At 40.8% G+C, this 14,555-nt stretch overlaps 1 pseudogene; it reads left to right on the top strand.

Moving 5' to 3' along the window:
• The window catches only part of LOC109097608, a 48,670-nt pseudogene that overhangs the window by 13,023 nt on the left and 21,092 nt on the right, over positions 1 to 14,555 (top strand).

Genomic DNA, 14,555 nt, shown 5'->3' on the forward strand with positions numbered 1-14,555 from the left:
CATTTGCTTCTGATTTTGCTTGTTTTAGGACATTGTAAACAAGCGCAACCCCCGTCTTGTTCCATACAATCTACTGGATGAAAAGACGAAAAAGACCAATCGCGACAGTGTATGTGCCGCTGTACGGACTCTGATTGGCTATGGCTACAATATTGAGCCACCTGACCAGGAGAGCAGTGAGTCTGTCCATCTAATCATTCACCAAATCAAACTCTTAAAAGGGAACTTAGTCATACAGTGCGTTTTGTATTTGTAATATTTGACACATCACAGCCTCTGTGACCATTTATACTAGGTGGACATGGGGCTGGCAGTGGTCGGAGTGATAAGATCCGTGTGTTCAGGGCAGAGAAATCCTATGCCGTAACACAGGGGAAATGGTACTTTGAGTTTGAGGCGGTAACAGTGGGAGAGATGAGAGTTGGGTGGGCAAGACCAAGCGTCCATGCAGACAGAGAGCTTGGATCTGATGACCTGGCCTATGTCTTCAATGGGTTCAAGGTACTACTTCAGTTTCATTAGCATTGTTAGGGGCTTCTTTGTTTTAAGAACCTCCTACAATCATTCATTGCACCAGTAAGCTTACATTATGGTTTAAAGATATTAAAAAGAATCTCAAGAAGTATTAGTTTTGATTAGGATATCAACACCAAAGAAAGGAAATGGAATAGAAATGGTAATGAACTTGAAAGGTTACTACAATTAGGGTCAGGTCATGAAAGGCTCTTAGCACCAAGTTTTATTTGAAATGTAATATTTCAGCATTTATTGTCAACAAAGTATAGCATGTGTTACTCCCGTCTTTGTGTCACATGATCCTTCAAGAAATCAATATGCTAATGGTGTTTAAGAAAACTGTTGAAAACAGTTGTGCGGTTTGACCAATGAATAGCAGAGTGAACAGCATATAAATATAAATTTTTGTAACAAAACTGAAAACCAATGAATAGTACTGTATAATTTAAAACAAAAGAAACTATAATATAAATATAACTGATTTTTAACCATAGGCTCAGCGTTGGCACATTGGGAATGAGCCGTTTGGCCGCCAGTGGCAGTCTGGTGACGTAGTGGGCTGCATGATCGACCTGGCGGAGCAGAACATCATGTTTACTCTAAATGGAGAAATGCTCATCAGTGACTCTGGATCTGAGATGGCCTTCAAAGACATTGAGATTGGAGAAGGTGAGAGTCACAAAATAAGAGACATTAGTTCCTGTTACATTTAATAATGTATGTTCTCTTGACCAGGCTTCATCCCTGTATGCAGTCTGGGGCTGTCTCAGGTGGGTCGTATCAACCTTGGGCAGAATGTGAGCAGCCTGCGTTACTTCACAATCTGTGGCCTGCAGGAAGGTTTTGAGCCTTTCGCCATCAACATGAAGAGAGATATTACCATGTGGTTCAGCAAGAGCTTGCCACAGTTTGTGCCTGTGCCGTCAGACCACATTCATATTGAGGTAAAAACGCATTATTAGTTCATGTGAATCTGCACAGCTTAGCTGCTGGTCTTTCTTCATTTTCTCAATCCAGTGATATTAATTAATAAAAATTATTTTCATTCATAAAACAAAGCTAAAATAAAATAATAAAATAAAATATACATTTTAAATGGAAAAACTTATTTTAATTGCACTGAGTAAAAACATCATTTCTTCATGTCTTCATTTCAGGCTGCAAAGCAATAAAATTTAATTATTTTAAAAGGGGGGGGGGGGGTGATTATTTTCTATACCCACTGTATATACTATAATGATAAATAATATAAAAAAAATTCAGACCCTTTTCTCCTTTAATTGTTTCAATAGGTGTCCCTTGTGGATGGAACGGTGGATAGCGCCCCCTGTCTGAAGCTAACTCATAGGACGTTTGGGTCTCAGAATGCCAACACAGACCTTGTGTTCTTTAGACTCAGCATGCCGATAGAATTCCACGAAACCTTCAAGGTGCCAGTGGGAGCTTCTCCCCTCACCCGAACCCTCACTATCCCTGAGGATGAGGCTCTTGAGGTGGACCCCGAATCTGAATTTGAGCTCCTGAAGAAGTCAGCCTCTCGCAAGGAGCAAGATGAGAAAGAAAAAGAGCCATCCGTCCCAAAAGAGCTTCCTGGCAACAAAGAGGGCGAGAATGAGAAGGACATCACCACAGAGAAGAGCAAAAAGAGAGGGTGAGAAAAGATACAGTAGATGAGAGATCTCATCTGTAATTCTCTCGTTTTAATCTGAAATGAGAAAATATCTGTGATTTTCAGCTTTTTTTCCAAGGCGAAGAAAGCAGCGTTTATAGCCCCACCACCGGTGGTTCCAACAGTGCCTCGTCTGATGCAGGACGTTGTCCCAGATGATCGAGACGATGCTGATATTATCTCAAACACAACGACTGTATGGATGAAATTTAAGAATCTTTTCCATTACTAAATGTCTTTGTATCATATGCATAATTTCATCTAAATAATACTTTGATCCATGACAATGTTGTCATGTGTAACAAAAGCCCTTCTTTTCATTCCACCAGTATTATTATTCAGTTCGGGTGTTTGCTGGACAGGAGCCCAGTGGAGTGTGGGTAGGGTGGGTCACTCCTGACTACCACCAGTATGACCCACACTTTGATCTGGGTAAAGTCAGAAATGTAACTGTTACAGTTGGGGACGATAAAGGCAACATTCATGACAGGTAAGACCATTCATGCTGCTACATACTTCAGTACATTTTCCACCAGAACAGGCATGCATGAGTAAGGACCCAGGTTTACTTAAACCATTTCATATCACTTTTCTCAAAACATCTCATTGTCTTTCCTCTGCTTTCCTCAGTGTAAAACGCAGCAACTGCTACATGGTCTGGGGAGGAGAGTTTAGCAGCTCACAGCAAACACGCATCAGCCAGGAGGACTTCGTGATTGGCTGCTTGGTGGACCTGGACACAGGACTAATGACCTTTACAGCCAACGGGAAAGAGATCAATGCCTTTTACCAGGTGAGATAAAGTGGTCAGAGTAAATTAGCTTTCACTTGTTTCCTGTAACTGACAACTACATAAGGAACTACTGTAGGTAAATTTATTTCCATTTAAATTTATGTCCATTTAATGTGACATTAAGCTGTTTCTCTGTGTTTCAGGTGGAACCCAGTACTAAGCTCTTCCCTGCTGTCTTTTGTTTGCCATCAAGCCAGAACATGTTACAGGTGGAACTCGGCAAACTAAAGGTCACTATCTTGTGCTAAATATGTCATTTTGATTGTACAAACATTCTAAAGTAATTTCTGTTCATGTAAATTTTTCCTCAATTTTTTATTACACTTTTTCTTCTCTATATTCAGAACATAATGCCCATCTCTGCGGCCATGTTCCGTAGCGACCATAAGAACCCAGTACCTCAGTGTCCTCCCAGGTTGGATCTCCAGATGTTGACACCTGTCATATGGAGCCGAATGCCTAATCACTTTTTGGCCCCTGAAACTGGCCGTGTGAGTGAGAGGCAAGGCTGGAAAGTGCAGTGTATGGATCCTCTTTTTATGATGGCGCTGCACATTCCAGAAGAAAACAGGTATTCCATTAATATGAAAATATAACCTGGTTATTTCATTAGAAAATAGAAAAAAAAATCCTTGATCCTTTGATATAAAAGTAATCCAGTGTTTTAAAAAAGTCATTTACAAAACTGAAAACTTGTCTTTTCCTCTTTTCTCTAGGTGCATTGACATCCTGGAACTGTCAGAGCGCACCGACCTAATGACGTTCCATTACCACACACTGAAACTTTACGGCTCTGTGTGCGCTCTGGGCAACAACCGTGTTGCACATGCCCTCTGCAGCCACGTTGACGAATCGCAGCTCTTTTATGCCATTGAAAACACCTACCTTCCCGGCCCCATCCGCAGCGGCTACTACGACTTGCTCATCTCCATGCACCTCGAGTCTGCCAAGCGCAACCGTCTCATGACTAATAAGGAGTTCATTGTGCCCATGACGGATGACACACGTAGCATCACTCTCTATTCAGATGCTGAGAAGGCCCATGCACTTCCTGGGGTCGGCCTCACCACCTGTCTACGCCCCAAACTTCACTTCGCCCCAACTGGGTTTGTGGGCACTAATGCAGACCTCTACACCCTCAGCCCCATCATACCTCTTCAGGTAGGTGAAGGAAATTAGATTGGTGTCTTGTTGTGAAGACTACCACAGAATTGGCTTCTTTATTTCTCTTTTTGTCTTTCTGTACTGTAGATGCTTAAAGACCATGCTCTCAGCATGCTTACAGAAGCCGTGCAGGACGGTGGGCAGGCCATGCGGGATCCCGTTGGTGGCAGCGTTGAGTTTCACTTTGTGCCCATTCTAAAGCTCATCAGCACCCTGCTAATAATGGGCGTGTTTGATGACAATGACGTCAAACACATCCTGAAGCTGATCGAACCATCCGTCTTCACTGATGGTGAGAACCCGGCAGAAGAATTGGAGGCAGCCAAAACTGGAGATGCCGAGCAACAGCTGGTCTGCAAAGAGGAAGGAATGGAGGTAAAAGAGGAAGAGGAGCAAATAGAGGGTGAAAATGAGGGAGAGCTTCTGGATGAAGGAATGGGAGAGGAAGAGGAGGAAGAGCTTGAGGAAGAGGAGGAGGATGAGCTCGAACCTGAGGAAGAGGAAAATGAAGAGCAGGGGGGAAAGGAAGGGAAAGAGGATGAACATGCTGCGGAAAAAATGGATAGAGAGAAAACAACAGACAGAGAAGATGAGAAAGAAACTGGTGCAGGAGAGGCAGAAGTGAAGGAAGAGGAGGATGTGGGAGAGGGACTGCTGCACATGAAGCTACCTGAGTCTGTTAAACTTCAGGTGAAGTACTACTGATTGAAGACTTTCATATATATTAGTATTTCTCTCACTTGTTGATTTTTCTTTTTCATCCTTAGATGTGTACTCTCCTGCAATATTTCTGTGACTGTGAGCTGCGTCACAGAGTGGAAGCCATCATCGCTTTCTCGGACAGGTTTGTCAACCTGGTGCAGACCAATCAGAGACATCGATACAATGAGCTCATGCAGGCCTTCACGATGAGCGCTGCAGAAACAGCCCGCAAGACCCGCGAATTCCGCTCCCCTCCACAGGAACAGGTACTGTTCAGCCGCTCTGGAGAGAAAATTCAGCCTAGCTTTTTTAGCTTTATATATACCAATGCTGCATTTTCTGTCCTTACATTTACACGTACACTGTTTACTCAGGTGTACATGTTGATGAGCTTTAAGAACAGTCCAGAGGAGGAAGACTGCCCTGTTCCTGAGGAAGTCCGGAATGGCCTGCTGACCTTTCACCATGACCTTTTGGCTCACTGTGGTCAGTTATTTTCAGAGAACATATACTGTTGCTGTTTCATATGAAGACCAATATAATTAGTCCTTGTTTGTTGCTGCTAACATATTACTGTTTCCACATGCAATTTTTTAAACTTCAAATCTAAGGAGTTACTGTTGTCAAACATAATGTTGGGAGTCACATGTATTCTCCTCTGTTATAGGGGTTCATATTGAAGAGGAGGAGCAGGAAGAGGAGGTGGACACCTCTCTCCATGGGCGCCTTCTGAGACTAGTGGAGAAAGTTAAGAGTTTGCGAAAGAAGCCGGAGGCTGAGCCTGAACCTGAAGAAGATAAAAAACCCAGTAAATTATTTTTACTTCATATTAGACTTAAGCGATTCACATTGGACTTTTTTTTTCCATTGCATAATTACACTAACTTTTGCTCCTTTGTCACAGGCACTCTGCAGGAGCTGATCTCCCACACCATGATCCACTGGGCTCAGGAGTCTTTCATTCAGAACCCTGAGCTGGTGCGGCTCATGTTCAGTTTGCTACACCGGCAGTACGACGCCCTGGGTGAGCTGATCCGAGCATTGCCCAAAGCCTACATTATCAATGCAGTATCTGTGCAAGACACAATGGAGCTACTGGAGTGTCTGGGACAGATCCGCTCCCTGCTCATTGTACAGATGGGGCCTGAAGAGGAAAGGCTGATGATCCAAAGTATTGGGTGAGTGCATGTTTGCATCCTAAAGAAGTCCTTTAACTTCAATAAGTAACAAAAGCAACTGCAATAGATACCTTCTGCTTACACTGCAAGAAATTTACACCACCATGGAGTTGCAATTGTCCTCTGTCATTCTCTTTTAGAAATATTATGACCAACAGGGTATTCTACCAGCACCCCAACCTGATGAGAGCTCTGGGAATGCACGAGACGGTCATGGAGGTTATGGTGAATGTACTTGGAGGTGGAGATTCCAAGGTACGCAGTTTTCAAAGTCACATTTTTATGCATTGTTGAAGCATTTGATTGGTTTAAAAGATTTTTTTTAATTCCATTTGCATTTGCTCTGAACAGGAGATCAGATTTCCTCGAATGGTGACCAACTGCTGTCGTTTCCTGTGTTATTTCTGCCGTATCAGCAGACAGAATCAGCGCTCCATGTTTGATCACCTGGGCTACCTCCTGCAGAACAGTGGGATTGGGCTGGGTAAAGCCTGATTCTGAAAGAAACTCACCTTTTTAAGCTTTCATTTTAAATAACTTTTCATCTGCAGTATGTGCTTTTATGTTCAGCCTAGTTAAAATTGAAGTAAATCTAATTTAAATGTTGTTATTATATTCACCTATAAATGTTTACTATTTAGTGTCACATCAATCAACCAGTAAACAATTTTTCAGGAATGCGTGGCTCCACTCCTCTTGATGTTGCTGCTGCATCCTGTATCGATAACAATGAACTTGCCCTGGCTCTCCAAGAGCAAGACTTGGAGATGGTGTGTCAACCTAAAGTACAAATGGAAAAAGGTTGATGATTTTTTTTTTGTGGCCCGCAGAAAACACTTTTTGTCTCTCTGTTTATGCAGGTGGTGAAGTACTTGGCAGGTTGTGGCCTGCAGAGCTGCCCTATGCTCTTATCAAAAGGTTACCCAGATATTGGGTGGAATCCATGTGGAGGCGAGAAGTATCTGGATTTCCTGCGCTTCGCTGTATTTGTTAATGGTTTGTATTTATGATGTGATGATGGTTGTAACTAACTGGACAAAGAAGAGACTGTGTAGTTTGCATACATTAGATATTGTATACTCTGGTTTGCTTGTTAATGTGAGAGTCTTAATATGATTTCAAAAAATTATAATAGTAATTTATGGTATAGCTATATACATTTTGTATAACGTTCTCATTTCAGGAGAGAGTGTGGAGGAGAACGCTAACGTGGTGGTCCGACTGCTGATCAGGAGGCCTGAGTGTTTTGGTCCCGCATTGAGAGGAGAAGGGGGCAACGGTCTGCTTGCTGCCATTGAAGAAGCTATTAAGATCTCAGAGGATCCTGCAAGAGATGGACCCACTGTTAAAAAAGACAGACGCTTTCCCATGTGAGTGCAAAGCATCTCTGTACTACATTACCATGTGATATAATCAAGTCATTTTACCCTGTGTGATGCTTTGTTACTGTTTGATTTCACAGTGGTATGTAGAGAGGTTTTGCAGTGTTTCTTGTTTATGTTGTGTCAGGTTTGGAGGTGAGGAACAGCATGAGGAGAACAGAGTGCACCTGGGAAATGCCATCATGTCCTTTTACTCAGCTCTCATTGATTTGCTGGGTCGCTGTGCACCTGAGATGCATGTAAGTGCGTTTTTATGCCAATGATTGAGTGATACTAAATGAAATCTGCTTAATTGAATATCTCATGCTTCCTGTCTTGTATAGTTGATCCAAGCTGGTAAAGGAGAGGCTTTGAGAATCAGGGCCATTCTTAGGTCTCTGGTGCCTATTGAGGACCTGGTTGGTGTGATCAGCTTGTCATTCCAGATACCTGCTTTTGGGAACGGGAATGATCAGTTATGAGCTTGTAGATATATGCATGTATTTTTACCATTCTCACACTTCCTGTTTTACTCATTATATTTCAGATAACAGCATCATTGAGCCAAAGATGTCTGCCAGTTTTGTGCCTGATCATAAAGCACCAATGGTCCTGTTCCTGGACAGAGTTTATGGCATCGACAACCAGGACTTCCTGTTGCATGTACTGGAAGTGGGCTTTCTGCCTGACATGAGAGCAGCAGCTTCCTTAGACACGGTAAGATATCTGTATCTTATCTGTATCTTTCTTCACTGAGAAAAATGCTGCCTGTGATAGCAATCAAATGATAAGAGATACATTGAGCTGTGGTGTTCACATGAGAAATGTGGGTTCAAGTTAAGCTTGCAACATTCAGTGTACATAACTGTCTGCAGTACTGTCACAATTACTATCCTGTTCTTTCTTTAAGCTGCATTCAGCACTACAGAAATGGCCCTGGCTCTGAACCGCTATCTGTGCACCGCAGTGCTTCCTCTCATCACTAAATGTGCTCCTTTATTTGCCGGCACGGACCACCGTGCCATCATGATCGACTCCATGCTCCACACCATCTACAGGCTGTCCCGAGGACGCTCTCTTACCAAAGCTCAGAGAGATGTAATTGAGGAATGCCTCATGTCTTTGTGCAGGTGAGTGTTATTCACTGCAGCAAAACAGCAATAAAACAACAAGTGTGCACTCAAAACATGTTTAGCATAGCTGATTATTTTCATAAGTTTAATGGTGACTCAACATCCTTTTGCTTATTGTTGTAATGTTTGCTTTACAGGTACCTGCGTCCATCCATGCTCCAGCACCTCCTCAGGCGGCTGGTATTTGACGTGCCAATTCTGAACGAGTATGCTAAAATGCCCCTTAAGGTATGGCATTATATTATCACACATCAGTACTATATATTTAAACTGGTTTCTACAGTTATCTCATCTGTGTGTGATTATTTTGCAGCTGCTTACTAATCATTACGAGCGTTGTTGGAAGTACTATTGTTTGCCCAATGGCTGGGCTAACTTTGGCGTATCATCAGAGGAGGAGCTTCATCTGACCCGTAAACTCTTCTGGGGAATTTTTGAATCTCTGGCCCACAAGGTGGGAATACACCCTCTTTTGTGTAATAAATACAGAAGATGCTGTTACTGAACTAATTGAGAGTGTTATTCTCTCCCAAAATAGAGTGAACAGTCAGAGTAACATTGTAGCTTTTCTAATTATTGTCTACCAACAGAAATTTGATGCAGAGCTATTCAAAATCGCCATGCCTTGTATATGTGCGATTGCTGGAGCGATTCCTCCTGATTATGTGGATGCCAGTTACTCCTCCAAAACAGAGAAAAAGGCCTCTGTCGATGCTGAGGGCAACTTTGACCCCAAACCTGTGGATACAACCAAGTACATTTAATTATTAATTAATTTATTATTTTAGTGAGAGAAATAACATTTATAAAAAGTCAAATATTTGATTACTTGTGCTGTTTTAATGTTCTCTTTTTATAGCACTATCATTCCTGAGAAGCTGGACGGTTTCATCAACAGATATGCAGAATACACGCATGACAAATGGGCTTTTGAAAAGGTATGTATTTTATTATTTGTTCACATATTTATTTATTTATTTATTTATAACACATTGCTAGGGGTTCTGTGTAGTATGTTATGTTATGGGTGGTTTCTAGTTGGTTACTGTCTGATTTATTTATCTATTTTTGTAAGAGTCTTACCAGTGCCTTATAATCCATCAGATTCAAAACAACTGGACTTTTGGTGAGGTGCTGGACGAAAATGCCAAGACTCATCCCATGCTCAGGCCTTACAAAACATTCTCTGAAAAGGTAACAGACATCATATAATATTAGATTTTCACCCTCTCTGTAACTATGATGAAGTCCAAGGGAGGACTAAATCCTAGTGTAGAAGTAACAAAATTAACAAAGATAAACCAAAAACATATATTAGAAACAGAACAAAAACACAAGGCAAAACAAGAACCAAAGCTGAGAACACCAATTAAACACAACCAAGACCTAAATCAATGAATAAATCAATAAAGACACAGCATTATTATTTCATATGTTTTAATTCAATAATATTTGCATTAGGATAAAGAAATCTACCGCTGGCCCATTAAAGAGTCCATCAAGGCCATGATTGCGTGGGAGTGGACATTGGACAAAGCCAGAGATGGAGATGATGAGAAAACAGAGAAGAAGACAGCTCGCAAGATCTCACAGACTGCACAGGTAAGGACAGAGTGGAAAAAAATATCTTGAGATACTAACCAAATACTAGCTACATACTGCTGTATCTAAGTTATGTTTAATTAAATGACAAATTACACATATTAATTGATACTACTAATATGAGTATGATATCATAATTCATTTCTTTTCATAGGCGACCTATGACCCCAGTCATGGCTACAGCCCTCAGCCCATTGATATCTCAGGCATGACACTATCCAGAGAGCTACAGGTACACAGTGCTAATGCACATTCCTATTTAGTTCAGTATCACCATTTCAATACAATAGAGAGCATCATGGCTAACTGTACATTATGTGATCTAGTCCATGGCAGAGCAGCTTGCAGAAAAACTACCACAACACTGGGGGCGCAAAAAGAAAATGGAGTTACAAACAAAAGGTTTGCATTTCTCTAATGTCTCAACAGTTAAAATGGTTTATAGTTATATTATTATTTGTATGTTTAGTTGAAGCTCATTTTAGTTCATCAACATCTCTCTTAATGTATTTTGAATTAGGGGGCGGGACACACCCTTTGCTTGTGCCTTATGACACACTGACGGCTAAAGAAAAGGCTCGAGATAGGGAGAAGGCTTATGAGCTGCTTAAGTTTCTCCAACTTAATGGATATGCTGTGACAAGGTACAGGAGCCACTAAAAATGCATATATACCACAAAATAATATAATTGCTATAATTCTGATTGTTTAAAATATCTCTGTCCAGAGGCCTCAAAGATATGGAAAGTGACATTTCATCTATTGAGAAGCGCTTTGCATATGGCTTCCTACAGAAGCTGCTAAAGTGGATGGATATTGCCCAGGAATTCATAGCACATCTTGGTACTTTCTTTATCCTTTAACCTTGTTCTTTATCCTTATTGCCATGAATTTATGTATGAACTGAGATTAACTAAATTTCCTGTGACATTTGTGTTTACAGAGGCTGTTGTGAGCAGCGGCCGTGTGGAAAAGTCGCCCCACGAACAAGAGATCAAGTTCTTTGCCAAAGTCAGTCTCTCGTGGTCTATACGCCCCAAGAAATCTTTCAGCATTTGAATATTAGCACAAGACTGTAAATATTGTTTATGTGTTTTTTTTTTCTGACATCCTCAGATTCTTTTGCCTTTGATAAATCAATATTTTAAAAACCACTGCCTCTACTTCCTTTCCACACCGGCCAAAATCCTGGGCAGTGGCGGACATGCCTCAAACAAGGAAAAAGAGATGATTGCAAGGTAACAACACACTTACAGACACTGTGTATGTCAAATACAAGATCAAATCTTATTACGTCATGTGTTTTGTTACTTTAAATAATATTTCATATTACTTTCTTTAAAACCTTTTATTTCACCATGTTCCTCTTGCTGCTTTCTTTTCCTACTTCTCTCATATTCATTCTTCATGTTCCTTTGGTTTCCTTTAATTTCGGTATCAGCATCTTCTGTAAGATGTCTGCCCTGGTGCGACACAGAGTGTTTCTCTTTGGTAAGATATCTACTCTGCTGTCCTCCATCACTTTTCCTTTCTGTTTTCTTACTGCTTACTGTTTTACCTTTCCTTTTGTGTGTTGATCTCCATCAAGCATCAAGTAGAGCATCTAATTTGGTAATCTAATCTAAAGCAGTGGTGTTCAAACTTTTTTAAGAGAGACACAATATTGTTTTAAAATATTTTGTTTTATTTTAATAACATTTTTCAAATATGTAACAAAGGTAAGTTTGCCGGTTCCCGTTTCCTTCTTTCCTGAGTCTTGAACTTTTTTAAATACATATATACATCTTCCTTAAATAATCCTGGCGACCCATATTTTAAGCCTTTCGACCCAGGGTTTAAAAACGACTGATCTAAAAAGTGTTTATGGGTCTAAAAAAAACCTGAATCTCTGTCCTTGATGTAATATCATCTATTTGTGATTCACAGGTACGGATGCACCTGCTATTGTCAACTGCCTTCATATCCTTGCACGGTCACTTGATGCCAGGTACTGAAATTCACTGAAATGAATTTCCAATCAAAGTGGAGAAAGGTTGCACAGCAGTTAAATGTCTTTTTTTTTTTTTTTTTTGACGTTAACAGAACAGTGATGAAATCCGGACCTGAGATAGTAAAAGCAGGACTGCGTTTGTTCTTTGAGAGTGCAGCTGATGACATTGAAAAGATGGTGGAGAACCTCAAACTTGGCAAAGTTTCCAAAGGCAATCAGGTACAGCTTGAGTAATACTTACTGTATAAGACAAGGTTCATTGGCTGTATTGTTTTTGCATGGCACGAGTCCTTTTGTTTTTTGTCTCTCAGCCGGTGAAAGGCGTGTCCCAGAATCTTAACTACACCACAACAGCTCTGCTCCCTGTCCTTACTTCACTGTTTGACCACATCGCTCAACACCAGTTTGGAGATGATGTAATCTGTAAGGACTTTTTGGGAAAACTAAATGCGCCATAAATATTTTTTTATAGTTTCAAAATTATTTAGTTAAATTAACGTGTCTCCTCTTGCTTCTATTAGTGGATGATTTGCAGATGTCCTGCTACCGAATCATGTGTAGTATCTACTCTTCTGGAACTGTAAAAACACCTCATGCAGAGAGGTCTGTTAGAGTCTATTTGTGTGTGTGAGTATAAGACTGTACAGTATGTGATGTGACTGTGGTTGAGGTTTCTATATTTACATTAGGCATAGACCAGCACTTGGAGAATGTCTTGCTCATCTCGCTGCAGCCATGCCTGTGGCCTACCTGGAGCCCCATCTTAATGAATACAATGCATTTTCAGTGTACACTACCAAGACACCCAGAGAAAGAGCTAGTAAGTCCTCTCTTTGCAGCTATACTACCGTTTAAAAGATGATCAAATACATTTAGAATGTTACAGAAGATTTCTATTTCAAATAAATGCTATTCTTGTGAACTCTATTTATCAAAGAATTCTGAAAAAAATATTCACCGTTTCCACCAAAATATTAGGCAGCACAACTGTTTCAGTATTGATAATAATAAGAAATATTTCTTGAGCACCAGATCAGCATATCAGATGGTATTCGGATATCAGATGATTTCTGAATGATCACATGACTGGAGTAATGGCCGCTGAAAATTCAGCTTTTCCCTCACAGGAATAAATTACATTTTAAAACACATTCAAATAGTTATTTCAAATTGTAATAATATTTCACAGTATTAGTGTAAAATGCAGCCTTGATGAACATTAGAGCCTGCATTTGAAAACATTAGATAAAAGGAAGAAAAAAATTCATATATATATATATATATATGTATAATGTTTATTTCTGTAGTTGTTTCTGACTTTTATTCTTCCTTTTATCTACAGTCCTGGGCCTTCCGAACCATGTCCATGAGCTGTGTGACATTCCTGAGCTAGACATATTATTGAAAGAGATCGGGGACCTGGCTGAATCGGGGGCCCGCTACACTGAAATGCCGCATGTGATAGAGGTCACCCTGCCCATGCTGTGTAACTATCTGCCCCGCTGGTGGGAGAGAGGAGTGGAGAACTTTCCCGAATCGGAGGGTAAGTTGTGTACAGACGTCACCTCCGATCATCTCAACCAGCTCCTGGGAAGTATCATGAAAATTGTGATCAACAACTTGGGAATTGACGAAGCTTCCTGGATGAAGAGGCTTGCGGGTACGAGAAGCTGTCATTTTCAACTCTGTGCTTGTATTTTAGTTTCAGTACCTGATCTTCAACATAATATCCTTGTCTCAATCCAGTGTTCTCCCAGCCCATTGTAAGCCGAGCCAAACCAGAGATGCTCAAATCCCATTTCATTCCCACCATGGAGAAGCTGAAGAAGCGTACGGCTAAAGTAGTTGCTGAGGAGGAGCACCTGCGTATGGAGGGGAAGTCTGAGGGGGACGAGGAGGAAGGAACTATTAGAGATGAATTTGCAGTTCTCTGTAGGGACCTGTATGCGCTTTACCCTCTTCTCATCCGCTATGTGGATAACAACAGGTATTTTGTGGTTCCTGTGTGTTTTTTTTTTTTAATGGATTAATTTTTAACTGTCTTGACATTTTAAATGTCACATGGGTTTTAGAGCAAGATGGCTGACGTTCCGGGACCCAGATGCTGAGGAGCTGTTCCGCATGGTGGGAGAGGTCTTCATCTTCTGGTCCAAATCTCATGTAAGAGACAAATGTCTGACTATTTGAAAGAAAGAAAAAAAAAACTGATTGCAACTCACAGTATCAGCAGTCATGTTAAATTAATTAATTGAAACTGCAACAAATGACATTCGAAAACAACAACCTACAATTCTGTGATCTCATTCTCTCTGCAGAATTTCAAGCGAGAGGAGCAAAACTTTGTGGTGATGAACGAAATTAATAATATGTCCTTTCTCACTGCTGACAGCAAGAGCAAGATGAGCAAGGTGAGGCTCCCTGAAATGTGCGATCAATGGGACATAGAC

This window comes from Cyprinus carpio, chromosome A10, assembly GCF_018340385.1.
Source record: "Cyprinus carpio isolate SPL01 chromosome A10, ASM1834038v1, whole genome shotgun sequence".
Classification (NCBI taxonomy): Eukaryota; Metazoa; Chordata; class Actinopteri; order Cypriniformes; family Cyprinidae; genus Cyprinus; species Cyprinus carpio.